Consider the following 26,292-nt stretch of genomic DNA (forward strand, 5'->3'; position numbering starts at 1 on the left):
TGAACATACTGGAGGCCTTCTGCTAGTGGCCTTGATTTTTGTGTGGCTATCAATGGAACATGTAGGCAATGAGATAGGAGAGAATTCATGTGTCCTCAAAATGGGGTAATTCAGGCCTTTTCTGCCTCTCTCTCTCTCTCTCTCTCTCTCTCTCTCTCTCTCTCTCTCTCTCTCTCTCTCTCTCTCTCGGTCTCTGTGTGTATCTCTATCTCATGATATCTTTTATACCACTTCAGGCAGGGGAGAAATAAGAGTTCATTAAAGACACTGAACAATTTCTCAAAGGCAGTCCTGCCCAGTCCTCTTCTGCTACTCAACTCAAGGTGTATACATCAAGCCTGGACAACAGTCATTCTTCAGATTCAGTGTAAAGAGGACCGGACTTGGAGTCAATAAGACCCAAGTTCAAATCACACATTTGACTTTTTCTGGCTGTGTGACTGTGGGCCTATCACTCTGGGACTGTCAAATGGGATCTACAAAGCCTGTAGTACTTACTTCATAGGGTGTGAGGCTCAAATGAGGTAACATGAAAAGAGCCTTAACAATGAGAGCCCTACACAAGTGCCAGCTCTTGTCATTATAATTGTAATTATTCATCGACCTGGTTATACCTGTGCAACTAGTGATGCCAAACTCACGTACACGATCATGGATCTCCTTTTAAAAGCTCAGTGTTTCAGATTTGATGAGTTGACATAGAGCCATTTGCAGGGAGGAACATATGAAGATACACCTACCAGTTCCTACCATCAGGAAGAAAAATTCTGGAAGACTATCTATGGGGAATTCCTCTTCCATTGGGATTCTGCATGGGACAGAGGTATGTTACATTTCTAGCAAACATGGTAGTTAGTAAAAGATTCTTCTAAACTTGTTTAGGAGGCTTTGAATACCCTAGTACATGCTCAATTTTTGCAAAGATGTGAGAAATGTTATCTTTATTTTTTTCAGTTCCCTTTCAGTAACTGCCAGAGATCTAGCTGACTTTTATATTCGTCTTTCTTAGCTCTCATCCTTAAAGGCAGTGAGATTCTGAAGGGACACACATTTCTTTTCCTTCTATTTCCATGTAAGCATTTTATTATCATTTAGCTCCTTCTAATTTCTCCAATGTATTTATCTTTTGAGGTTTCTCTTGTTTCCAATGTTTGCATGTTAAAGATCCTGCTCAGCTTTGCTTTTTTCATCAGGAATACTTGAAAGTTCACTAATCTGTTAAAGATCTATTTCCCCCCACTGAAGGATTTCAATTTTGTTTTTTTTTAATCATAAAAGTGATTTATTATTTTCTAGTTACATGTAGAGATCATTTCAACATTTATTTTTATAAGATTTCTAGTTCCAAATTTTTCTCCCTTCCTCCCCCCTCCCCAAGACAACAAGCAACTTGATCTAGGGTATATATATATGTATATATATATATTTCTGCATTAGTCATGTTGGATTTCACTCAGCTTTGAAGGTGTTATTCTCACCCAAAAAGTCCTTTATCTTTTGCCTTTTGGCATAAAGTATTCCAAGAGTTTCTCACCTTTGAAGTAATCATAGCATTGGATCACTGTCTGATTCTGTCAGTGGTCCCTTCATAGTTAAACTCTTTCTTTCTAGAGGATTGCAGTATTTTTATTTAACCTGGAAACTTAGAATTTTGGCTATGACATTCCTGTGTGTTTTCAGTTTGGGGTTTCTTTCAGGAGGAGGTGACAGATGGAGTCTCTCTATTTTCACATTGTTCTCCAAGTGTAGGCAGTTCTTTTGTGATTGCTAAAAATATGGTAGCTAGGTTTTGTTTTATCATGTATTTCAGAAAGTCTGATTATTCTTAAGGTTAACTTAATTCTTTAATTTGTTTTCAATGCCCATCTTTTTTTTTTTTAATTTAGTGAGGCAATGGGGGTTAAGTGACTTGCCCAGGGTCACACAGCTAGTAAGTGTTAAGTGTCTGAGGCCGGATTTGAACTCAGGTACTCCTGACTCCAGGGCCGGTGCTCTATCCACTGCGCCATCTAGCTGCCCCTCAATGCCCATCTTTTTTGTAGTAGTTACTTGATGTTTTCTATTTTCTTCAATCTTTTGAATTAGTTCTGGTATTTCTGGTTGTCTCATGGAATCATTTAATTTTGTTTGTTTCACTCTTTGTTCAGGGAATCTTGTAACAGTAGTTGAATGAGGTTTCCCATCTTTTCTTCTAATGTATTTATTCTCCTTCCAGTTTCTCCCTCAAGAGTTCTAATTTTATTTTTTAACCCTTGCCTTTTTTCTTTCAATCACTTCTGGAATCCTTATAGTCAAGCCATTCTTTACTTTGAATCTTAACTTGTTGATTTTTGTGAAGATACTCTCCTCTTCTGGGATAACCACTTGGAATTTTCTTAACCCATGATGTTTCTTCACTGTATTCAGAGTTTTCTTCTGTTTGCTCATATCATCAGCTTCAGTGTCTCTACTGGGACTTTCCCTGGGGGGGGATGAGCAGGCCCTGTCTGGTCATTTCTTCTTTACAGTTTGGATAATATCACTACCATGGTTCTCGATGGTTTGTTTGGGAGCAGGTCCAGCCATCTTTCCTGGTGGCCCAGTGCAAGGATAAGGCCTCTGCAGTCCTCTGTTTTCTCCTCCTTGTAGCAGCAGTTCTTTACCCTATTGTGGCTCTGACAAGCCACAAGCGGATGTCCGAGTTTGTGCCAGTCTTTGGTCTCCAGGAGGCTCCATTGGTATGTGCACCTGCTGTTGAGTTGCTTCTTTCTCTTTTGTAGCTCTATATACGCTGAAGTCTGTATTCTGTCATCTGTTCACTACCTATGGGGTCTGACATACACAGGTCTCTGCCCCTGTAGTTCATCCTTTGGCTTCAGAGAGGACCAGTGACATCACGGGTGTTGTCTTGACTTGAACGTGACTTGGACCTAAGTGAGGCAAAGTTGTGCAAAGTCATCACCCTTTCTTCCAGTGGCAGGACAAAAGTCAAGATGACTGGTGATGGATAGCCCAGGATACAGAGGATAACTGTGGCTATCTTCGATGCCTGACCAAGGCACCTACTTCAGCTTCTTTCATGGCCATTGGAACAAATTGATTTCATTCCTGCCTGAGGAAAATCTTCACATGCTTGGGGTAGACCTCCCCCAACTCACCAGTCCATCTGTTGAGACAGTTTACTGGGGTTTGGGGGCAGCTTCTTAGAGCCACAGGAGAGGGTTGGGTGACAGGTAGACACTAAAGGTGGATGAACAGCCTGTAAGATTGAGGTGAAAAAGGGGCAGCTAGGTGGTGCAGTGGATAGAGCACCGGCCCTGGATTCAGGAGGACCTGAGTTCAAATCCGGCCTCAGACACTTACTAGCTGTGTGACCCTGGGCAAGTCACTTAACCCCAATTGCCTCACCAAAACCAAAACCAAACAAACAAACAAAAAAGATTGAGGTAAAAAGAGAACTGTTAGTGACTCCCTCCTTATTTTGTTAATACCTTTTAAATTCTGTGAGTTTGGGTGATACATGCTCATTCCAGCATAAAGACTTTGGGGTCTGAGGTCAAGCTGCTTTCCAGCGTCCCCAGCTCATCCCTGCTCAGACTTCAGGTCACTTCGGGCTCTTGTTGGCTTCTACATCCCTTTTTGTAACCCAAGCCCAGTTAGACTTGTGGCTGTCTTCTTGTGTAGTCCAGGATAAGACACAGGGGCTTGTTGCTGCTTCTCTCCACTGTTGCTCTGTCTCTTGTCCCCTTAGATCGACTTGCAGGATTGGATGTAGGAGAGCTGGCCTCTTCTATGACCTTTTCCATACCCATCTTAACCAGGAGCCTCCAAAAATAAATATTAATAAGTGGTTTTAATGTATTGAGAAAGGAGAGAATTCACACGCCGTCACACTAAGAGGATTCAGACCCATGGTTTCCACAGCAACTGTAACCTGGCCCCTTTGTGCAGGGCACATGATTCAGGTGTAGTCTGGCAAATGGAACCTGCTAAATCCAGAGACGTTGCTGTGGAAACTCAGGACATGGGGGATGACTCGCCAGCCATTTGGGGCAGGTCTCCAAGGACTCCTGAATTCCCAGGGGGCCTCATATTCAGCCTGGGGCAGACTACCCAGAGTTCCTAGGTGCCCTGGAGTGTGAGCTTGACAATGCTGATACAGCCACAGAGTGTGGGAAGAAGCCATCACAGGCAGCCACAGGAAAAGCTATGGAAGGAGACCGAGGACCTGGATGTGGCCTGGAACAATAGCCGGGGGTAGAGGTTACAGAAGCATTCAGACTGACCAAGAGTGAGCTGGAAACACTACTTGGTTATGACTTGTCTCTGAGAGCGGAGAGGGTCATTATCTCTTTTTAGGGGGTGGGGATGGGGGTTAGGCAATTGGGGTTAAGTGACTTGCCCAGGGTCACACAGCTAGTGTCAAGTGTCTGAGGCTGGATTTGAACTCAAGTCCTCCTGACTCCAGGGACGGTGCTCTATCCACTGCACCACCTAGCTGCCCCTCCACTTCCTATTCCTAAGGGACTTGGAGTCTAGGACAACTAAGTGTGAATATTGCCTCAGATACTTACTGTGTGACCCTGAGCAAGTCACTTAACCCCTGCCTCAGTTTCCTTATTTATAAAATGGGGGTCATTTCCAGGATTGAGGGGAGGATAAAGACAATGTATATGAAGTGCTTTGCAAATCTTAAAGTACCATATAAATGCTATTTATTATTATTATTATTTATTATAGGAATAGTACATCTGTGGGTGTGGCAAAGTAGATTATGCTAAGACATGACTTAATCACCAAAAATGTACTAAACAATAGACAGGATATATATACAGTGCCTGTTTGATCAACTAATACTATCGCTTGCCAAACAATGATCAGTTGAAATCATTTAATTTATAAGTAATTATGATTTCTCCCTCCTGCTGCTTAGATTGAACAAAAAATTAAATTAAAAAACAACAAACATGCATCATCCAGCAAAATAATTCCCACATTGGCCATGTCCAAAAATGTATGTATCATTTCACATCATGTGACCATTTTTCTATCTGGGCTCTTAGACTGACACATTTGGTTCCCTATGCATCTTGGATCCTAGTCCTCTATCGGAGAAACTTGTTACAAAGATTTTCCCTTCAAACTTATCTCTTTCCCTTCTAAGATAATAGCATTAGCTTTGTTTGTGCAAAAATAAAAACAAACAAAAAATTGTCTGGTGTCCTGAAGACAGGAGAGAATGATTCAGGAGGACCTGAGTTCAAATCCAGCCTCAGACTCTTGACACTTAACTAGCTGTGTGACCCTGGGCAAGTCACTTAACCCTCATTGCCCCGCCCCCCCCCCAAAAAAAAAGACAGGAGAGAATAGAAATGGGTAATTCAAATACTTTTCTCCTCTGGGTTCCAACCTACTCTCTTTATTTAAAAATAAGTGATTTTATTTTCCCCACCCTTCACCCAAACTTTTTCTTGCATTTTTAAAGCCCCTCAAGGCCAAGTCAGCACCAGAAATAATAGGTATATAATGTGATTTTGGATTCCTAAATCACAGATTTAGGCGCTACTGACAATTTTTAATTTTTACAGATAATCTATTTTTCATTCAACTCACCAAGTGTTTATTTTCTAAATTTTCTAAAAATGTGCATCCTGCTGTGCTTTGTCCCATTGGTGAGTTAATATTTAACAAAATAAATATATTGTGTGATCCTTCAGTGTGCTTAGCTTCATGAACAAGAAAAATCTTACACTCAGAAACAACTAGAGAATAATAAAGTGATAAATTTAGTAAAAAGTCAACTGCACTCACATTGATATAGGCCCTTATGGTTTTCTTATAAAGCTCTTTTCTCACAAGAACCCCACGAGGTAAGGAGTGCAAGTATTTGCTATTTGCATTTTACTGATGAGGAAACAGATTTGGGGAGGTACAGGGCCTTCCTGATCACTCATCTTGTGGCTGAAGTGGGGTTTAAATCCAATATCCCAATTCAAAGTCCAGTGATCTTCCCTATTGCTCTCTCATTTTCCACATCACTTTTCAGGTATGGTGGCAGGATAGACAGTCAGGAAAGATCTTGGGATTTAATGGTGCTTGCTCCACACCTGTGGATGCTGCCTGCTTCCATCAAAATGAGGGACCAGCAGAGGGCAGCACCTGTCTGGCTTAACCTGGGCAATCCATGCTTGGCTGTGAAGGTAATTAGGTGGGGATGGTTGTATGGGGTGACCACAGTGGGGTGGTGATGGTCCATTTCTTATCAGGGAGTCTCATTGCCCCATAATCAAACGAACGAGGCAGCTGATTCGAGAAAGATGGCAAAGAATTGTCGTTGGAAAAATCACATAGGACTTAATACTGGGCAAACAGGCTAAGGATGGAGACAACAAGCCAGTCATAAGGAAAATTCAGAAAGTCAAGTAATCTCATCAAAAGCTACTATAAAAATGTATCGATACCAATCAAAATGCCAGGCAACTTCCTCTTTAGAATGAGAGAGAATCATCATAAATAGATAAGGGAAAACAACAAGAGGGCAAGAAAATCGAGGGGAGGAAAAGGTTATCCCCAAAACAATCTGGTATGAGGAAAAATAAACAGATCAATGCAATAGGAAAGATACATCAGACAGCTACCTGAGTGTGTATGAAATATATAGTGAATGATCAGTCTAGAGAATAGAAAAACCAGGTAAAGGATCCATTCAAAAATCAAATGTACATTTGGAGATGGCAATCTGATGAGAAAAGGGTTTATACCCACATCATACAACATATATACTTCAGTGATTTCCAGCTGGATGAAAGAAAAAAAACCCACACACCAAAAAACAACAACCACCCCTCTCCCTGAGCAACTAATCCCATTGCTCTAAAAAAAACCCCTATATAAAAAGAAGAATGACATGTCAATTTTAAAAGCTAGCCCATATGGATAACTTTAATATTAGCAAAGTGCTTTACAAATGTTATCTCATTTTATCTTCATAACAACCCTGGGAGGTAGGTAATATTATTATTGCCATTTTACAGATGAGGTAACTGAAGCAAACAGGGTTAAGTAACTTGCCTAGGGTTACAAAGTTAGTGAGTATCTGAGGCTGGATTTGAACTCACAAAGATGAATATTCCTGATTCCAAGTCCAGTGCTCTATCCACTGTGCCACCCACCTGTCTGGCACACAGTAAGAGATTAATAAATGCTTCTTGCCCATCTGTCGTTTGCTGTTGAAGCCTTTTTCGATTCACCTAGATGCTAGTGTTTTTCCTGCCAAATTTTCGTTTTGTATCTATTTTTATTTTGTGTGTGTGTCTGTGTGCACGAGCCTGTGTTTCTCTAAATACATATTGTCTCCTCTAGCTAGAATGTAAACTCCTTGAGAGTAGAGGCTGTTTCAATTTTGTTTTTGTAACTCCAGAAGCTAGCGCAGTAACTGTGTTCTAGGTTAGTCCTAACTCAAGCTAATTCCCTGGTAGTTTAGGTTCAATATTGGGGTAAAAGTCATTTAACACTTTTTTAAAAAGGAGAAGGATATTCAACAAGGACATTTATCTAGTACATTGAGTAGATTCAGCTGAGGTAAGCTTCCCTGCCTCTGAGGATCCCATTGTGGTCTGCCAGACAATACTCAAAGAGAGGATGGAGCTCTTGTGTGTTTGTTTTATTCTCAATTGACTAGGAAGTGATGTTAATAGTTTAAGCCTTTAGTCTTCTGAGCCAGTCAAATCTCAGGAACAGTTTCGATAGCTTTTAAGAAAAAACAAGGGGGCAGCTAGGTGGCACAGTGGATAAAGCACTAACTCTGGATTCAGGAGGACCTGAGTTCAAATTCAGCCTCAGACACTTAACACTAGCTGTGTGACCCTGGGCAAGTCACTTAATCCACACTGCCCTGCAAAAAAAAAAAAAAAGAAGAAGAAGAAGAAGAAGAAGAAGAAAAGAAAAAAAATTAGCCTGATTTGCATGGGGGTGGGGCATTAGGAAATTATTCCTACCACAACCTGGCACATAGTAGATACTATAATAATAATAACAAAACTCTACAAACATATATCTTAATTGTGTAGATGAGGAAACTGAGGTACAGAGAAATTAAGTGACTTGTCCAAGATCAAATGGCCAGCAAGCGTCTGAGGCTAGATTTGAACGTGGAGAGCTTCTGAAACCAAGCCTAGCATTACTATCTGCTGCACCCACCCCATAGCTGTTTGATGATATACAGTAAAAATTACAAAAATAATAATACTCTTTGATCTAATAACTGATTATTGGAAAGCAGCATAATAGACAAGTAGATGGTATAGTACATAGAATATTGAACCTGGAGTCAGGAGAACCTAAACTGAAATCCAGATTCAGATACTTAGTATCTGTGTGACCCTGGGCAGGTTACTTAACCTCTATTCTCATCTGCAAAATGGGGATAATGACATCACTTATAGGATTGTTATGAGAATCAAATGTGATAATGTTTGCAAAGTATTTTAAAGTGCTATATAAATACTAGCTATCATTATAATTATTATAAAGGCTACCTTTATCTCTGATATATGCTCCCTTCTCTCCTCTGACACTGCCACCATCCTGGGGCAAAAGAGGTGATAACTCTACAACTAGGAAGAGAAGAAGGAAGACACCTTGACAGAACAAGGGCTAGATAAGACAGGCATGGACAATTCTGAGTACATAAAATTGAAAAGTTATTGCACCAACAAAATTAACAGTTGAAATTAGAAGGAAAATAGTTAACTGGGGAAAAAATCTTAGCAGCAGTCATTTCTGATGAAAGTATGATATTCAAGCTATAAAGGGAACTGATCCAAATATATGAGAACAAGAACCTCTCTCCCAGTAGATAAAAAGTCACCAGATCTGAACAGGCAGTTCTCAAAAGATAAAAACCCAAGCTATCAACAACTATTTTTTAAAAAGATGCTCCATGTTGATAAGAGAAATTCAAAAGGGTAGTGTGAGGGCCAAAATTTGATATATGGAGCATTAATTGGGTGACTCACCAGAATATTGGGGTCCCAGAAATATGAGGGACCTTTAGGTTCACCCTCCCCTCTGAACTGCCCTTTTTAGATATTTCTCCCAGGCCAATAAGCAAGGAGTCTTGCAGCTTTAATTCACAGAAGGATCAGATTTTATTACTTGGGAATTAATTAAACAACAAAGGTGAAACTAATAAAAATCAAAGATAAGGAAATAGGAAAAAGAAATACAGATAAATACTCTTAACTCTAAACTTAGCCTATGCAATCCCCAGATCGTTTCCAATTAAGCTAATTCAAAGGAAATTGGGGTTCTCTGTTGTTCACTCACCAAAACCTGGAAAGTCTACAGTTGCTCATGCTGCCGGAAGGGGAGAACCCAGAGAGTGAGAGAGAGCTTGCATTCTGGAAAGCCTCTTCTTCCCTTCAGAGAGCGTTCAATCTCTCCCCCGCCCCCCCCCCACCAAAGGGGAGGTCCTTCAAAAACTGCCTATGGAGAGTTCTCTTTTTGACCTCAGTAGCATCTGTAACTTCAGGGTGGGCCAGGTGTGGCCCCTCCCAAATGAGTCAGCTAAAACGCCAATAATTTTTACTACAAATAATTTTTACCACATTCCCCCCCTTTTGTTTCTTCGGAAAACGTATGGTTTGCTTGATGAAACAATAGACACACTAATGTACTATTGGTGAAGAAGTACATTGGTCTAGCCATTCTAGAAAGCAATTTGATGCTATGCCCCCCCAAATCACTAAAATGTATATATTCTTTGATTCAGTAATGTTACTCTTAGGACTATTTACCAAAGAGATCAAAGACAGAGGAAAAGGACCCATATGTACAAAAATATTTATAGCATCCCTTTTTATTGTAGCATAGATATGGAAACAGAGTGGGTACCCATTAATTGAAAAACAGTTCCACAAATTATGGTATATTAATGTAAAGTAATATCATTTTATTTTTTAAGATGTGATGAGGGGGGCAACTAGGTGGCACAGTGGATAAAGCACCAGCTCTGGATTCAGGAGGACCTGAGTTCAAATCCAGTCTCAGACACTTGACACTTACTAGCTGTGTGACCCTGGGCAAGTCACTTAATCCTCATTGCTCCCCCCTACCCCCCCAAAAAAACCAAAGATGCCGACTGAAACCCACTCAATTCTGTTCCGACCTATATTACTCTTGTCTGCATGCTCCCTTAAGCTCACCACATAGTGAGCTCCTTGAGAAGTGGGATTATTTTTGACCTTTCTTTGTATCCCCACCACTTAGTACAGTGCCTAGCATATAGTTAGCACTGCATAAATGCTTGTTGATGGACTCCAATGTGCTGGAGGCCATCCTTCCTTTTTCCTGACAATAAAGGAAGCACTCAACCTTCCCACTTGTCATCCCTTGCCCTCAATACACAATTGGCCTATCTTCTCTTTCTATCATCCATTTCCTTGTGGACAGCTTTTATTCCTGTTCTTCAGAGTTCTTCCTGGTTATACATTACAGCCCGCTCACATTCCTCATGCACCTCTCTGTTGCCTTCTGAATGATATTAATTTTTAATTTGTTGGAGACTATATTACATGTCTCCCTGCCAAATAGCAAAACCAGTAGCACGATGCATCAAGATCCATTCAAGATTCCTGGAAAGATGAAACAGAAATAACACTGTTCGATCACCCGCTGACCATAAACATAAGGTGAGCTATAAAACAAGAATCCGGATACTCACTACAGTTATTCACTATTGTGAATCTAACAGAAAGTCCAAGTTAGAGATGCTTCTGTTTGTGGGATAATTTGTGGTGTGATCACCAGAATATTACAGAGCCTCTTTGAAGAGAATTATATAAAGAATATTTACTGCTTGTCTACTACCTCTTTCTTATTTGGGCATTTTTATTTGTTGAAAGGAGTAGGGGAAAGTACATTGTGTGAGAAACATTGAGAGAAGCAGCTTCGAGAGGAGAAATATTTGGGGAAAACAGTTTTGAAAGGACCTGAGAGAAAATAGCCTCCCAAGGGAAACTATTTAGAAGACCTGAGGAAAAAAAAAAAGGCAAAGACATCGAGAATGTTTCATTTCCTAGCAGTTTATTTACATAAAACTTGTGCCGATACCTAGGAAACTCTCTTTCCAAGAGCTTCTTTGTATGTGTGACAATTGTATATTGCCCGTCCACACTGTGTAGGGAGGCGAGTCATTTTACAACAAGAAATCCTGCTTTGAGATTCCATGACCAAAGTTAAGAAAACAGAAGATGAAGAGACACAAAAGACAAGCCCAAGAGAAGGAAGAGACAGAAGAGCAGAGGATGAGAAGGAAGCAGCTGCTTTCCCAGCCCAGCCAAGACTATGACTGAAATCAAAGCTTTGCACAAAGTAAAATGGGAAAAGGTGAGCTCTCTACCATCACCTACAGCTTGGAAGGAGGAACTCCTCAGAGCTTTGTCTGCCTTGCTTTTGACTTCTACCTATAGGTCGAGGTGCAGAAACCTCTCAGAGCTTAGTGAGTTCTAAATAGCTTTATTGATTCCAGACTGTTTTGCTGCAACAGCTAATGCTGTTGCCTCAGAGCTCAGGCATGGGAGTTATAGTTCTGCAGACCCCAGGCACAAGGTCTCTGCTTTCACCTTGTAACAGCTTCAGCAGTTCTTATAGTTTAATATCGTTTTACAGTATATCAAGCACTTAGCAGACCTTAAAGTTCTATATAATTGTTAGCTATTCAACAGTCTGATCATATCATCCGGCTAAGAAGTGGCTCGGTTCTACTGGAGAGCAGAGAAATCCTGAAGAAGAGTGATGAGTGAACGCCTCCCTAAGGAAGACTGTTCTCTAAGCAGATCAAGGGCATCAAGGGATGCAGTGCAGAGTCGTGAATTGCCCCAGACGCACAGTTTTCCCTGATTAGTGCCTTCCTGCTAGTTTTCTGCAAGTGCCGACTGTCCCTCTGAAAGCTGTATGCATCAGTAAGGAAGGGTGACCCAGCATTGAATGGACTTTTATGCTAGCAACTTGAGGTTTGACAACTGCTCTACAATTATGATCTCATTTTATCCTCACAGCAGCCCTGGGGGGTAGGTTCTATTATTATCATCTGCATTTTACAGATGAGGAAACTGAGTCTGAAAGAGGTTAAATGACTTTCACACGGTCACAAAACTAGTGAGAGGCCAAATTTGAACTCAGGTCTTCCTTGACTCCAGGTCCAGTACTTTATTCACTCTGCCACCTAGCTGTCTTGCTTTTGTCTTCTTGTTTAATATTTAATAATTAAAAGTTAATGGTACCATCTTGGCTAACCCAGAGCCTAGAGAGAAGGAATACCCGGTCACAGCCTGTACTGTACTCCAATTATGACATGCATGGATAACCCATTGAACTTGTCCATCTAGGACTGGCAGTACTGATTTGAGCCTAGAATAGTCCAATGGAAGAATGTGTTGGATTGCTTATAGGGAAATGAAAAACTCCTTTAATGACCTCAAGCTTCCCATAGAGAGGAAGGCCCATCTATATAGCAACATTCTACTGATGTTGTATGTTAGGGAGGTGTAAAATAGCACATCATCACACTCTCACTATAAAAGAAATCAGATGACATAGGGAACCTGAAACTAAAAGGGTCCCTTGGATACAAAGATGGACATAGGGGAAGTTGGTGAAAAATGTTAGAAAATGTGGCTCAGGATTAAGAAATAAGAGAAGTCAAAAACTTTTAGACTGCCTTGAAGCCTCACAGGAAGGAAGGAGAGGAGGGAAAGAAGAAAAAGAAGGAAGGAAGGAGAGGAAGGGAGGAAGAAATGAAGGAAGCTGGGAAGGAAAGGAAAGAAGAAAGGAAGGAAGGAAAGAAGGAAGGAAGAAAGAAAGGAAGGAAGCTAAGAAGGAAAGGAAGGAAGGAAGGAAAGGAAGAAAGAGAAAAACAGTATCCTTCAGTCTGTATTCAGACTCCATCAGTTCTTTCTCTGGAGGCAGCTAGTATTTGTCATCATGAATTCTTTGGAATTGTCTTGGATCATTGTATTGCTAAGAATGGCTAAGTTATTCATAGTTGTTCATCATAAAATATTATTGGCATTGTGTACAATGTTCTCCTGGTTCTGCTCACTTCACTTTCTATCACTCCATATAAGTCTTTCTAGGTTTTTCTGCTCATCATTTCTTATAGCACAATAATATTCCATCACAATCATATACCACATCTTGTTCAACCATTCCCCAATTGATAGGCATCCCTACAATGTCTAATTCTTTGCCACCACTAAAGAGCAACCATAAATATTTTTGTGCAAATGGGTTCTTTGATGAACTACTTTCTAAGCACATCTTCCCCATCTTGTACTTGGGAAAATGATGTCTTGTTCCCAGGTATAAGAATTTACATTTATCCTAATTAAATGTCTTTATTAGATCTTTATTCTAGTTTCTTATTAGATTTGGCTCAGTGCTTTAGCCTGTCAAGATATTTTTGAATTATAATTCTATCAACAAGTGTGCATCATGTTTGTCTTCTAGCTTCATGTCACCTGAAATTTGATAGAGGTCTTCTATCATTTTATCAAAATCATTGATAAAAATCTTAAACAGTACAGGGCCAAGCATGGATCCCCAGAGCATCCCACTAGATTCCTCCTTTCAAGTTGTCATGGAACCATTAATGATTATTCTTTCAGCCCAGCCATTCAAACGGTTCCAAACATATTTAATTGTATTTGTTCCTTCCTTTCATTTCTCTATCTTTCCCATAAGAATAACATGACATACTTTATTAAACACTTGGCCAAAATCTAGGTAAATTCTATCTATAACATCCCCTTATGACCCAGTTTAATAAGCCTTTCGAAAACAGAAATAATATGAGAATGGTACTACCTGTTCTTGACGAAGCCATCCATATTAACTCTTTTCTAGATGTTCAGAACCATCCTTTCCCAGTTCAGTAACCAGTACTATAAAGGTAATACACCTTAAGGAATTTTTGTGAAAGATAGAATCTAGAAAATCTAAAATACATTATCCTAAACGAGCTATCCCATAATTACTCTTCATATGAGTTCTTTCTACAAAGCAGAAGAAATTCCCCGACTTGGATTGCTCCAAATTGGGTTTCAAGACTTCTTTTGATTTATAAATCAACAGAATGAAAAGTAATTTGAAGAACAATTTTATCAACTAGCTAGTTTTAAAGTGATAGTCACCTTTACCAGGTGGCACAGTGGATAGAGTGCTGAGCCTGGAGTCAGGAAGACTTGGGTTAAAAAAGAGTGTCAGGGGCAGCTAGGTGGCTCAGTGGATAGAGCACTGGACCTGGAGTCAGGAGGACCTGAGTTCAAATCCGGTCTCAGACACTTAACACTTACTAGCTGTGTGACCCCGGGCAAGTCACTTGACCCCAATTGCCTCACTAAAAACAAAAAACAAAAACCAAAAAAACCCCAAACAGCGTCAGACATTTCCTAGCTATGTGACCTTGGGCAAATCACTTAACCCTGTTTGTCTCAGTTTCCTCATTTGTAAAAATGAGCTGGAGAAGAAAATGGTAAACCACTCTAGTACCTTTGTTGTAAAAATCCCAACTGGGGTCACCAAGAGTGAGACATGACTCAACAACAACAATTTATATCTGTTTGGATCAAAACTCAGCATTCCCAATCTCTAGATTAACAATCTACAGGGAGTAAGTCTTTTTTTTTTTTTTTTTGGTGGGGCAATGAGAGTTAAGTGACTTGCCCAGGGTCACACAGCTAGCTAGCAAGTGTCAAGTGTCTGAGGTCAGATCTGAACTCAGGTCCTCCTGAATCCAGGGCCGGTGCCCTATCCACTGCACCACCCAGCTGCCCTGGGAGTAAGTCTTTATAAATAAAATAAAACTAGGAAGAACTTTATGTTGACAAATTAACTGCTTGGTTAACAAACAGACACTCTATTTTTGAGAACATTTAAACTGATTTTCAGTTAAAAAGCCTTCCAACCACTTCACAGTTGGAAGATAATAACCATGGCATAATTTTTTTATTCCCTCTGATAAGAACACAACCATGTGCTTTTAGTTTTAGATAAAGACACACATTAAAACTCTTTTCCGGGGCCTTTCAATAAATTTTTTCTTTTCTCTCTACATTCTACTAACAGGACAGCTAAAAAATGGTCTATGACATTAATAAAAGTCTCATATAAGAATGGACCATAGGACTGCTGTAGTCCTGGGTCAGTTTCTATATATGAAACTGTCGGGGATAAAGACTGATGGGTGACCCTATGATACCTTGCTCCATATAAGGGCATGTCACAATACCATGTGAAAAGATCTAGGGGGTAATTTAAGTAACTACTACCATTTTCTATCTTAAAATAAAACCTAGAACATGGTCCCTAAATAAAACAAATTTTACATTCTAGTTTGCATAAGATAGAATAGCAGAAAACAACACCAATTTTGAGATACCCAATAGCATCTTTCTCTCTGTTACATGAAATTCCCCAAATAAAACTATTTTTTCATGTATTTTTATTTCTAAGAGCATCACTATGGTATGTAACATTTTAAAGGAGGAGAGTGATTTTCAAAACAGCATGCCATAAGATGGAGGACTAGCAGGAAGGAGATAAGGATCTTAAGAGGGAACTCCTTATCCTCTCTATCCCCTCACTCCCACTCCAGCTCCTCTGAACAAACCTAAGAAATTCACTAGATCAAATCTTGATCAGGAAATCCAAGGGAAAAAATAAGAGTGAATCATTTTTCCAGTCCAGGTCAACACCAGGAAACAGAAAAAGAGGTCTATGGACCCTGGGGACAGGGTCTGGTCAGAAGTCTGCTTGTATGGAACATTCCAGTGCAAGGGAAAGATGTTTATTAGGACAAGAAGAGGTCTCAGATTCAGTACAACGGGGCCTGACTTCATGCTGAGTGCAGGAACAGGTACCAAGTGTCACTTACTTACTTACCTGGGTCTCAGATTCAGGAAGTACTAGACATATTGCTTAGACCCAATCCCATGTCAGGAACATGTAGAGTTCAGACCAGGGGGTAGCAACTTTTCCCTGGATCAGACTACTTTGGGAGTGCTGAAAACTTGTAGGTACCAGGCTGTGTTGTCCCTGAAAGCCTGAAATAACACAATACTCAGTATGTCTAAGAAAGCAGCAGTACCAGACCAGACAGTTCCTCCAGAAGTGCACAAAGCTTGACCTTAACATAAATTTCAAATTCAGGAAGTAGGCTAGAAAGATGAACAAACAAAAAATTCCACCATAAAAAGCTACCATGGTGATAAAGTTGCTCAAGACATAAACCCAAAAGAAGAGAATGACTTCAAAACACCTACAAGCAATGTCTCAAAGAAAAATACAACTTGGGTGAAAATTCAACTAGAATTCCTGGAAGAAATTAAAGCAAAATTTTAAAAACCTTTTAAAATGTTTTTATAAATGTAATGAAAGCACTAAAGGAAAAAAAAATTGGAAAAGAAATGAAACCATGGAAGAAAGAATCAGAAAGGAAATTAACAGCTTGGTATAAGAGGTATAAAATCTTACCCAAACAATAAATTCCCTAAAAACATAAAAGGAACCAAATAGAAGCTAATAACTTTTTTAGATGCTAATAACTTTATGAGGATAATACAAAATAGCAAAATAAAGCCAAATGATTGAGTAAATAGAATGAAATCTAAAATCTCATAACAAAAACAGCTGACCTAGAAAACCAAGATAATTTTAAGAATCAGTAGACTACCTGAGAGCCGTGACCAAAAAAAGAGTCTGCATATAATATTTGAAGAAATCATTAAAGAAAACAGCCCAGATCTCTTAGATCCATTGGGCAAAGTAGAAATAGAAATAATTCACTAATCTCCTCAAAAACCTCCAAATGAAAACTTCCACAAACATTATAACCAAAATCCAGAGCTTCCAGACAAAATGAATACATACACATACATACATATATCCACAGGCACATATACACACATACATATAGGTATGTTTACTTGTGTATATGTATTGGTATGTGTATATTTATATGCAAATATATAGATACACACATGCAGACACACACATACACATGTACCTGTATATGTGTATGCACACATATGTATACATATTGTGTGTATTAATGTATACATGTTATGTGTATGTATATGTATATTACACACACACACACACACACACACACACTGCAAGCACCCAGAAGGAAAAATTCAAGTAATAAGGGACCACAGTCAATGTCATACATGATTTAGAATCCAACACTAAAAAGGAGTGGCGAGCTTGGAATACAATATTCTAGAAGGCAAAAGATATAGGCTTATAACCAAGAATAACTTTAAAATATACCTTTTTTGTTTTTTTTGTTTTTTGGTGGGGCAATGGGGGTTAAGTGACTTGCCCAGGGTCACACAGCTAGTAAGTGTTAAGTGTCTGAGGCCGGATTTGAACTCAGGTACTCCTGAATCCAGGGCCGGTGCTTTATCCACTGCGCCACCTAGCTGCCCCCTTAAAATATACCTTTAATGGAAGCATTTCAAACATTCCTGATGAAAAAACCAAAGCTGTTTAGAAAGTTTGAAGTAAAAACATAGAAGAGAGAACATAAAAGTAAACACAAATGAAAAACATAAAAGTAAACACAAATGAACAACCATATGGGAATAAAATAAGGATAAACTGCTTAGTATTCTAATGTGGAAATATGATACTTATATTTTCTCTGAACCCTAGCATCAAGGTTCAAAGAAAAAGTCTAATTAGACAGAAGGCCTGGGATTCTATTATATCTTGATGATCTTAAAGCAAGAATGGAAAGGAAGAGGAAAGAAATGCATGGGAGTAGGGGTAGGGGAATGGAAGGGGAGGTGCAGTTGAGGAAAGTCAAGGAAAATTCCCTCACATAATCAAGGTGTGCAAATAGAAGTGAATAAGGAAGTAGGGGTTGGGAGAATGACTGACACTTAAACCTCAGTCTCACTGGTCAACAGAAGGAAGAATACATACACAAAAATACATTTCACTCAAGAAGAAAAATAGAGGAAAAGGAGAGGAGGGAGAATTAGAGGGAAAGTAGATTAATGGAAGGATTAGTCCTAAATAAAACAAGATCTATGGAAATACCAAAGTATTTGTAGCTCTTTTTGTTGTAAAGAATTAGAAACAAGGGGCAGCTAGGTGGCGCAGTGGATAAAGCACCGGCCCTGGAGTCAGGAGTACCTGAGTTCAAATCCGGCCTCAGACACTTGACACTTACCAGCTGTGTGACCCTGGGCAAGTCACTTAACCCCAGTTGCCTCACTAAAAAAACAAACAAACAAAAAAACCCAAAACAAAAAAAAAAAAGAATTAGAAACAAGAGGGTGCCTATTAATTGGGGAATGGCTAAACAAGCTGTGGTGTGTTGGAATACTATTGGGCTGTAAGACTATAGAGCCATGTGAACACAAACTTTTTGTTTTGAACTGTTTCAGTTGCATCCTGTTCTCCATGACCTCATTTGGGATTTTCTTGGCAAAGATACTGGAGTTTGCTTCTCCAATGTGTCTTTGTTTTACAGATGAGGAACTAAGGCAAACTGGGTTAAGAGACTTGCCCAGGATCACACAGCTAGTAAGCATCTCAGACCACATTTGAACTCAAGTATTCCGTGACCCTAGGGCCAGTGCCCTATTCACTGTGCTACCTGGCTGTCCCTAGCAGATTAATATAATGAAAATAATTTTATACAGAAAGATAGCTTTGAAAGTCTTAAGAACTTTGATCAACTTAATGACCAACCACAATTCCAGAGGATTAAAGATGAAATATGTTACACACCTTCTGATAAAGAGGTGAAGCACTCGAAGTTCAGGGAGTTTTACATACACACATATATACATATACAGATGTGTATGTGTGTATCTCCAGTGCAGAAATTTGTTTTGCTTGACTATGTATGCTTGTAACAGGGATTTTGTTTTTCTTGCATTCTCAATTGGGGATTGGTGGGTGGGAGGGAGTTACATTCGAATTTTTGCTGATTAAAAAAAATTAATTCAATTTATTTTAAAAACAATAAACATTTTTATTTAAAGTTTTAAGTTCCAAATTTTATCCCTCTTTCCCTCCCTTCTCCCTTCCTTGAGGCAGTAAGCAATTGGATATAGGTTACACATGTGCAATTATGTAAAACATTACCATGTTAGTCATTTTGTAGAAGAAAACTTGAATAAAAGAAAAAAAATGAAAGAAAGTAAAAAAAAAATAGCATGCTTCAGTCTATGTTCCATCAACATCAGTTCTTTCTTTGGAAGTGGATAGTATGCTTCATCATTAATCCTTTGGGATTGTCTTAGATCATTGTATTGCTGAGAATAGTTAAGTCATTCACAGTTCTTCATGAAACAATATTGCTGTCACTGTGCACAATGTTCTCTTGGTTCTGCTTACTTCATTATACCTCAGTTCATACAAGTCTTTCCAGGCCTTTCTGAAGTCTTCCTGCTTGTCACTTCTTAAGCCACAGTAATATTTCATTACTATCATATACCCCAGCTTGTTTAGCTATTCACCAATTGATGGGCATTCCTTTGATTTCCAATTCTCAGCCACTACAAAAAGAGGCGCTATAAATATTTTTGTACAAATAGATCTTTTTCTCTTTTGGGAGATGTCTTTGGGATATAAACCCAGCAGTGGTACTGCTGGATCAAAGCGTATGCGCAGTTCTATAGTACTTTGGGCATAGTTCCAATTTGCTCTCCAGAATGACTGGATCTTAAAAATTTAATTTAAAGAAATAGGATACCTTTTACAGCATTGACCCGAAAGTAGAGAATCCAGGAGATGGACATAAGAATGGATTTCTCGGGGCAGCTAGATGGCGCAGTGGATAGAGCACCGGCCCTGGAGTCAGGAGTACCTGAGTTCAAATCCGACCTCAGACACTTAACACTTACTAGCTGTGTGACCCTGGGCAAGTCACTTAACCCCAATTGCCTCACTAAAAAAAAAAAAGTGCTATTAAGAATGGATTTCTTGGGGCAGCTAGGTGGCACAGTGGATAGAGCACTGGCCCTGGAGTCAGGAGGACCTGAGTTCAAATCCGACCTCAGACACTTAACACTTACTAGCTGTGTGACCCTGGGCAAATCACTTAACCCCAATTGCCTCAATTAAAAAAAAAAAAAGAATGGATTTCTCACCAATGGACCAAGGTTACTATTTAGAGGAAGGTCTACTATAGGGGCCAAATTTAATATGGGGAGAGTTAATTGGGTGGCTTGCCATAATATTGTGGTTCAGAAAATAGTGAGGGACCTCTAGGTACAAAGTTTCCTCCCTTCCAAACTGCCTTTTTTAGTTATTTCTCCCAAGCCAATAATAAAGGAGATTAACATCCTCTTTTCCACAAAAAAATCAGGTTTTATTAATGGGAATAAAATATACAGCAAAGGTGAAATTAATTAAGCCAATGACAAGGGAATAGGGAAAGAGAAAAATGGATAAGCTCCATGACTCTAGCAAAGACTGACACAATCCTCAAACTTGCTTCCAGCTCAGCTAATTCAAAGAGCTGGACCCATTTTTATTAACTCACCACCTGGGATCTGTAGTTTCGATAAGAAACAGCTGTGCAGCCAGAAGCTCACTGACAGAAAAGATGAGCTCCCCTTTTCTACTTTTACTGTCCCTCTCCCAAAAGGGAGGTCCTTCAAGCTGGATGTGGGAGAATGGTTCTCCTGCTGACATCAGCAGCATACGTCACTCAGGGCAGGCCAGGTGTGGCTCACATCCAATCCTCCCAGGTAGGTACCTAGCCAGTTTCCCAAACAGTACTAGATCATTCAGGTGGGACCCCTGGGCATCTGCCACATTCCATTATTTTATCCCACTACAAACAAACTAATGTGTGATATTGGGAAGAGAACACTGTTTCCCAGAATGGGAAGTCTTGGAGATGTGGTTCTAGTTTGCCTTATGAGATTCTCATCTGAGTCCACAGGCTATCCGGAAAGAGAGACATCCATCTATTATTTTGGCCTACACAAAAATTTTCTTAAAAGGAAAAAAAAGACCACCTGTATTTGCTGACTTTTTGCCTATAAGGGATCACACTATGTCCTGTGTCAAAGGAAACCACATGGCTGACAACACAGTAACCCAGACATTCCCAAATATGAAGCAATTGTCATTGGACACCACATCAGTCGAGCTCTTGCTGGTACCTCTGAGAGAGACCCAGATTACTGTAGGGCTTTGTGTCCTTGCTTCTTGGTTTGTTGGCTGATGTGTGATTGAACCACCCAAGCTTTCAAACTGGAGAGGATAATATTTTGGAGAGACCTCTGTCTAAACATGCAACACCCAAGATTTCCACAAATTCATGCTATACATCTATCCTTTTTCTCATGCCTATGATTAATTTTGTTAATAATTCATTTCTTTAAGTGTTTGTGTAACACAGGAGTCTATTTAATGCTTTGTGAAAGCTCATCTTTCCCATCTTCAACTATCTTCTCTTTTGAACAAGATCAGTTGTTGGGGAAAGGGAAGGGAAGGAACAAGAATTCATTAAGCACCTACTATATGCCAAGCACTTTATAAATTGTATCCCATTTGATCTTATTAACTTTTTATCCACCATACTCAGTGTCTAGAGATGAAGGGATTGTTATACACACACAATTGTTAACTCTCATTAAAGTTAGTTTCCATTAAACTGGAAATTATTTTTTCCTTCCTTCCTTCCTTCCTTCCTTCCTTCCTTCCTTCCTTCCTTCCTTCCTTCCTTCCTTCCTTCCTTCCTTCCTTCCTTCCTTCCTTCCTTCCTTCCTCCCTTCCTCTCTTCTTTCCTCCCTCCCTCCCTCCCTCCCTCCCTTCCTTCCTTCCTTCCTTCCTTCCTTCCTTCCTTCCTTCCTTCCTTCCTTCCTTCCTTCCTTCCTTCCTTCCTTCCTTCCTTCCTTCCTTCCTTCCTTCCTTCCTTCCTTCCTTCCTTCCTTCCTTCCTTCTCCAGCATTTAGCACTGGGGATGCAAATGCGCCCTCAGTGCCTGAAACATAGGTGCTTATTAATGGCTTGTTGACTTCACTGGACCAAGGAGGGAATTTTCTCCAAAGTGCACAAGCATCGCAACAATTCTCCTCACTGGTTGAGTTACACATATGCACACACTTGGGATTAAAAGAGAGGGCACTTAACTATGTCAAGAGTAGAGTTGAACTTCACCAACACCAAGTTCCTCCTTTGAAGTAAAAATGAGTACCATGGGGGGCAGCTAGGTGGCGCAGTGGATAAAGCACTGGCCTTGGATTCAGGAGGACCTGAGTTCAAATCTGACCTCAGACACTTAACACTTACTAGCTGTGTGACCCTGGGCAAGTCACTTAACCCTCATTGCCCTGCAAAAAAAAAAAATGAATACCATGATAACTAGGTTATGGGGTCAATTTGGAACCATGTTTCCCATCAAACACCAACATTTGCTTTCTTTCTTACTCCAGGATTGCCTCCAATTCTTAAATCTATCATGAGGATAAAGAGGACCAAGAGTGAGAACATGCAGAGAAGAAAAGGCAACCTTTGAAATTTGGCCTGACCACCTTTTTTTTTTTGGTAAAATAAACTGAGCATCATCTCCCCCCTCCTCCCCAAGAGCTGTCCTTACAGAATCCTATGTGAAGTGAAGTGTAGGATGAGAATGAAAGACCCCACTATTTAAAACTCCCTCTTGCATGGGTCTATCTGGAATTTCTACCATTAGAAAATAACTCCCTTGGGTTAAAGTACATCCATTACCTGGGTCCTCTTTGACAATTCAAAAGTCTCTGGGAGGTACTTGGAGATAGAGAATCCCAATAATTGTTCATTTACCATAAAAGTAATGTGAAAGAACAACTAATTAAAACATAAAGATTCTATGTTTTATAGGGAAGAAAAATCCCAAGTGTGTGTCTATGTGTGCATGTGTGTGTCTGCATATACACTGAACAGGGGAAAAGGAATGAATTTGCACTAATCAGCCACTTCTGGAGAAACAACTCACAGCACATGCCTTATTGACAACAGGTGGGCAGAAATAACCAACAATGCATTAAGTATGGATGACGCATCTCTATAAATCATGTGGCATTTTGCAGAAACACAGGGTCTAAGGAAATAATGACAAAATGACTATGTCCGTGTTTTTTTAAAAAAAACCCCAAAACAAAAACAGAGGACAGACTGAAAGTTGTAATTACCTCACAGAACTGGCCAGAGTAGAGACTAGAGGAAAGTTAGAATATTAAGCAAAACAACCTAAGATAAAAAGTACCAAGATCTTTCACAAAGATCAGAAGAAGCCAAACCTATTTGGAGAAAGTGAAAAGCTTTCTTTATTCAATCAGGATTGTTATAATAAAAATAATAATAACAATAATAATGATAATAATAATAATAAACCTATACCTCCCCTCTAATTATGGTTTAGCAAACACATATTAAAAGCTATCTATGTCAAGTCAGTGGCACCATGTCAATTTTAAGCTCTAAGCTATGAAAACTTTCTATATGCCTGTTGAAGAATTTTAAAATTTAAGAATAAGATGGGGCCTGAACCTGTGATGGAATTACTGTAGGGAACTCCCTCTACCAATGCAGGTAGACGTCTTCTCTGAAACTCGTAGTCTTAGGTAAATAGAGAGGGATTAAGTGATTTGTTCAGAGCCACATGCCAATGACTTAAGTGTCTGAGGTGAGTGCTGAACTCAGATGTTTTTCTAGTTCGGTTCTCTATTCTCTAGTAAGAATACACCACTGGAAATTCTGGATAAATAAATTCCAACCTCATTAAGAACTGTTAACTATAGTTGATCTTGGAAAGATTGTGCTTAAAAAAATCGGGGTGATTCATGATCTACCGCAACTAATTGGAAGGTTCATTGATTGGCAGGTGTCAAAACTCCTTGGGAAAAGACTTGACCTAGGTAAGCTTATTCAACACTTTGGAGGATTCACTTCATCCATTACTGACCCGAGTGAGTTACAACCTTCCATTATTGGAGATCTGTCTTTAAGGGGATCATGCCAGGAAGTAAAACAGAACCCAGTATCGCCTCTGAGACAATACTAATATTCAAAAATTCTATGCTCCTTCTGGAATATCTAACAATGCATTAGCTTTCCCTGCGAGTTTAGGAGTTGAGTTGCAGACCCTGTATCCTTCCATTCTTTTGTTCTGCCACACTCGGTTGCTGAGGGGTGGTCTGGCAGAAGCCTGGACGATAAAATAACTGAAAGCATGGTACTGCATTGAAGCATTTTGGAGAGCTGTGTTAGGTACGTGGGGCGAGGGGGAGAGCTACCTCCTGGAGAGAAAGGGGAGGTGATTCTACAAACCCACTTCAATCCTCCTTCTCTTGCTTGATCATTTCCCTTTGAGTAAAGATAGACCCTTGTACATAATACCCAAGCCTCCCCACGTAGGAATTATGACAGGGGACGATCAAATCCCTGAACCCCTGCCTGAGAAACAGAACAACAGCATGTTTCTTTTCAGTGCTGCGAAAAAGAAAACAAATCCGGGGGAGTGGAGAGCCGAGGGCCCAGCTTACAGGCTTCCAGAGGCAACTTGGCGGCCGGGCTGCTCAGCAGCAAAGAAAGGTGGGGCGTGATGAGACCGGGAAGCGAGGGAGGCCTCGGTTAGTTGGGGTGGCCGCTGAGCAGAGGCGTAAAACAGCTCGGGAGAACGAGAGGGGCCGAGACACCTGTCTCAGGAGAGCGGGTCCGAGGGCTGGCCAGCGGGCGGGGTGGGGAGCTGGGGTGAGAGGGACGGAAGGGACTCCCCCAGCAGCAGCAATGCAGCAGGAGGGGGGCGGCGGCCGGGGAGCTTTGGGGAGGGCTGCCGGCGGCGGGTGGTAGCCACAGCAGCTTGGGGTCACTAACGGGCCGGCGTGCCCCAACCCATCCTAGTGGGATCTCGGGGAGCGAACCTCGCAAGCTTTCTGGGCTCGGTACATTTCTCTCCGATACACCCCACCCTCCAGCGCTTGCAGGGTTTAAGGTGAGGGGTGGGGTGGGGGGAGGTCGCAGGAGCCCCGAGAGCGTGGCAGCCCCGGCCCCGGCCCCACTGCGGCAGCAGCAGCGCCCCACCGCCTCCCTTCTCCCATGCCAGCCCAGAAGCCGGTGGCTGTCATGGAGGGCACGGCACTGGCAGAGCAAAGGCGTGGAAGCCTCCGGCCGCCCTCCGACTCTTGCTGCTCCGGGCAGCTGGCGAGCGGGCGCTGCCACTGGGGCTGAGGTGGGGGGCGGGCAGGGCGGAATGGGAGCGGCAGCCCGCAGCTACACACCCGCCCGCCTGCCCGCCCGCCTACCTGGCCTACCTGCCTACCTGCGGAGGAGGTCTGGTCCCCACCGACTGATGTCCGGGCTGCAGCTCACCCGTGGGAGGCGCCGGGAGCCGTCAGAGCCGCAACGCCGCAGAGCCGGGAGCCGAGCCCGGAGGGAGGAGAGGGAGGAGAGAGAGGAGAGGGAGGAGAGGGAGGAGGGCACTGCCTTCAGGAAGAGGAGGTGGGATTTGTTCAAGCTGGACTCTGCGTGGTGGGCGGCTTCCCAACTCCTCCTCCTCCTTGTGTGTGTGTGTGTATGTGTGTGTGTGTGTATGTGTGTGTGTGTGTGTGTGTGTGTGTGTGTGTGTGTGTGTGTGTGTAAGAGAGAGAGAGAGAGAGGAGGGGGGGAGAGAGAGAAGGAGGGAGGGAGAGGGGAAAGGACAGGTAAAGGGAAGCAGCAGGGACCACCACCTTCCTTACCGTGAGCTGGGCTACTGCCGGGGCTTCTCCGGTACTGGAGGAAGGCTCCCAGACTTAGACTTCCAATGGAAGACTCTCACGGGTTGCTAGAATTTAAAAAACCAAACCAAATCCTCCTTGCAATGTTTTTCCTCCGTTCCCTCTCCCACCGCCACGATCTGTGATTTCCTCTGCAATCCCTTCTATAACTCAGAAATAAAGTCTTGGGGGAGTTGCTTGAGGTTTCACGGAGGTTTAAGGGATTTCGACATCAGTCAAGCCATCTGAACTCCTTAAGCACGTCCTGTGTGTGCAGAACAGAGAACTAGGATTTGGGGATACCAAGGATACCAACAGTCCCTGTTCTCAAAGAGCTTCCATTCTCCAGCATGCACACCTGGAAGAGTACATGACGCCATGTTTGAAGTTGTTTGTCCTTCGTTCTTTTTTTTTTTTTCCCCGAGGGGCAATTGGGGTTAAGTGACTTGCCCAGGGTCACACAGCTAGTGTTAAGTGTCTGAGGTCGGATTTGAACTCAGGTCCTCCTGAATCCAGGGCCGGTGCTCTACCACTGCGCCACCTA

General features: G+C 41.2%; 1 protein-coding gene across 3 annotated transcripts in view; it reads right to left on the reverse strand.

Annotated features, from left to right (window-relative positions):
* TMEM150C (transmembrane protein 150C) overlaps positions 1-26,012 on the reverse strand; it is a 60,996-nt gene extending 34,984 nt beyond the window's left edge. The window contains exon 1 of one of the 3 annotated variants that reach the window (XM_043973093.1): positions 25,731-26,012. The gene's annotated coding sequence lies outside the window, so the exon portion shown is untranslated. Of the gene's footprint in view, positions 1-25,304; positions 25,520-25,730 lie in introns of those variants that run through there. The other 2 variants (XM_043973094.1, XM_043973092.1) reach the window with 2 other exon arrangements.
* Between the last annotated feature and the right edge of the window lie 280 nt (positions 26,013-26,292).

This window comes from Dromiciops gliroides, chromosome 6 (genome assembly GCF_019393635.1).
Source record: "Dromiciops gliroides isolate mDroGli1 chromosome 6, mDroGli1.pri, whole genome shotgun sequence".
Classification (NCBI taxonomy): Eukaryota; Metazoa; Chordata; class Mammalia; order Microbiotheria; family Microbiotheriidae; genus Dromiciops; species Dromiciops gliroides.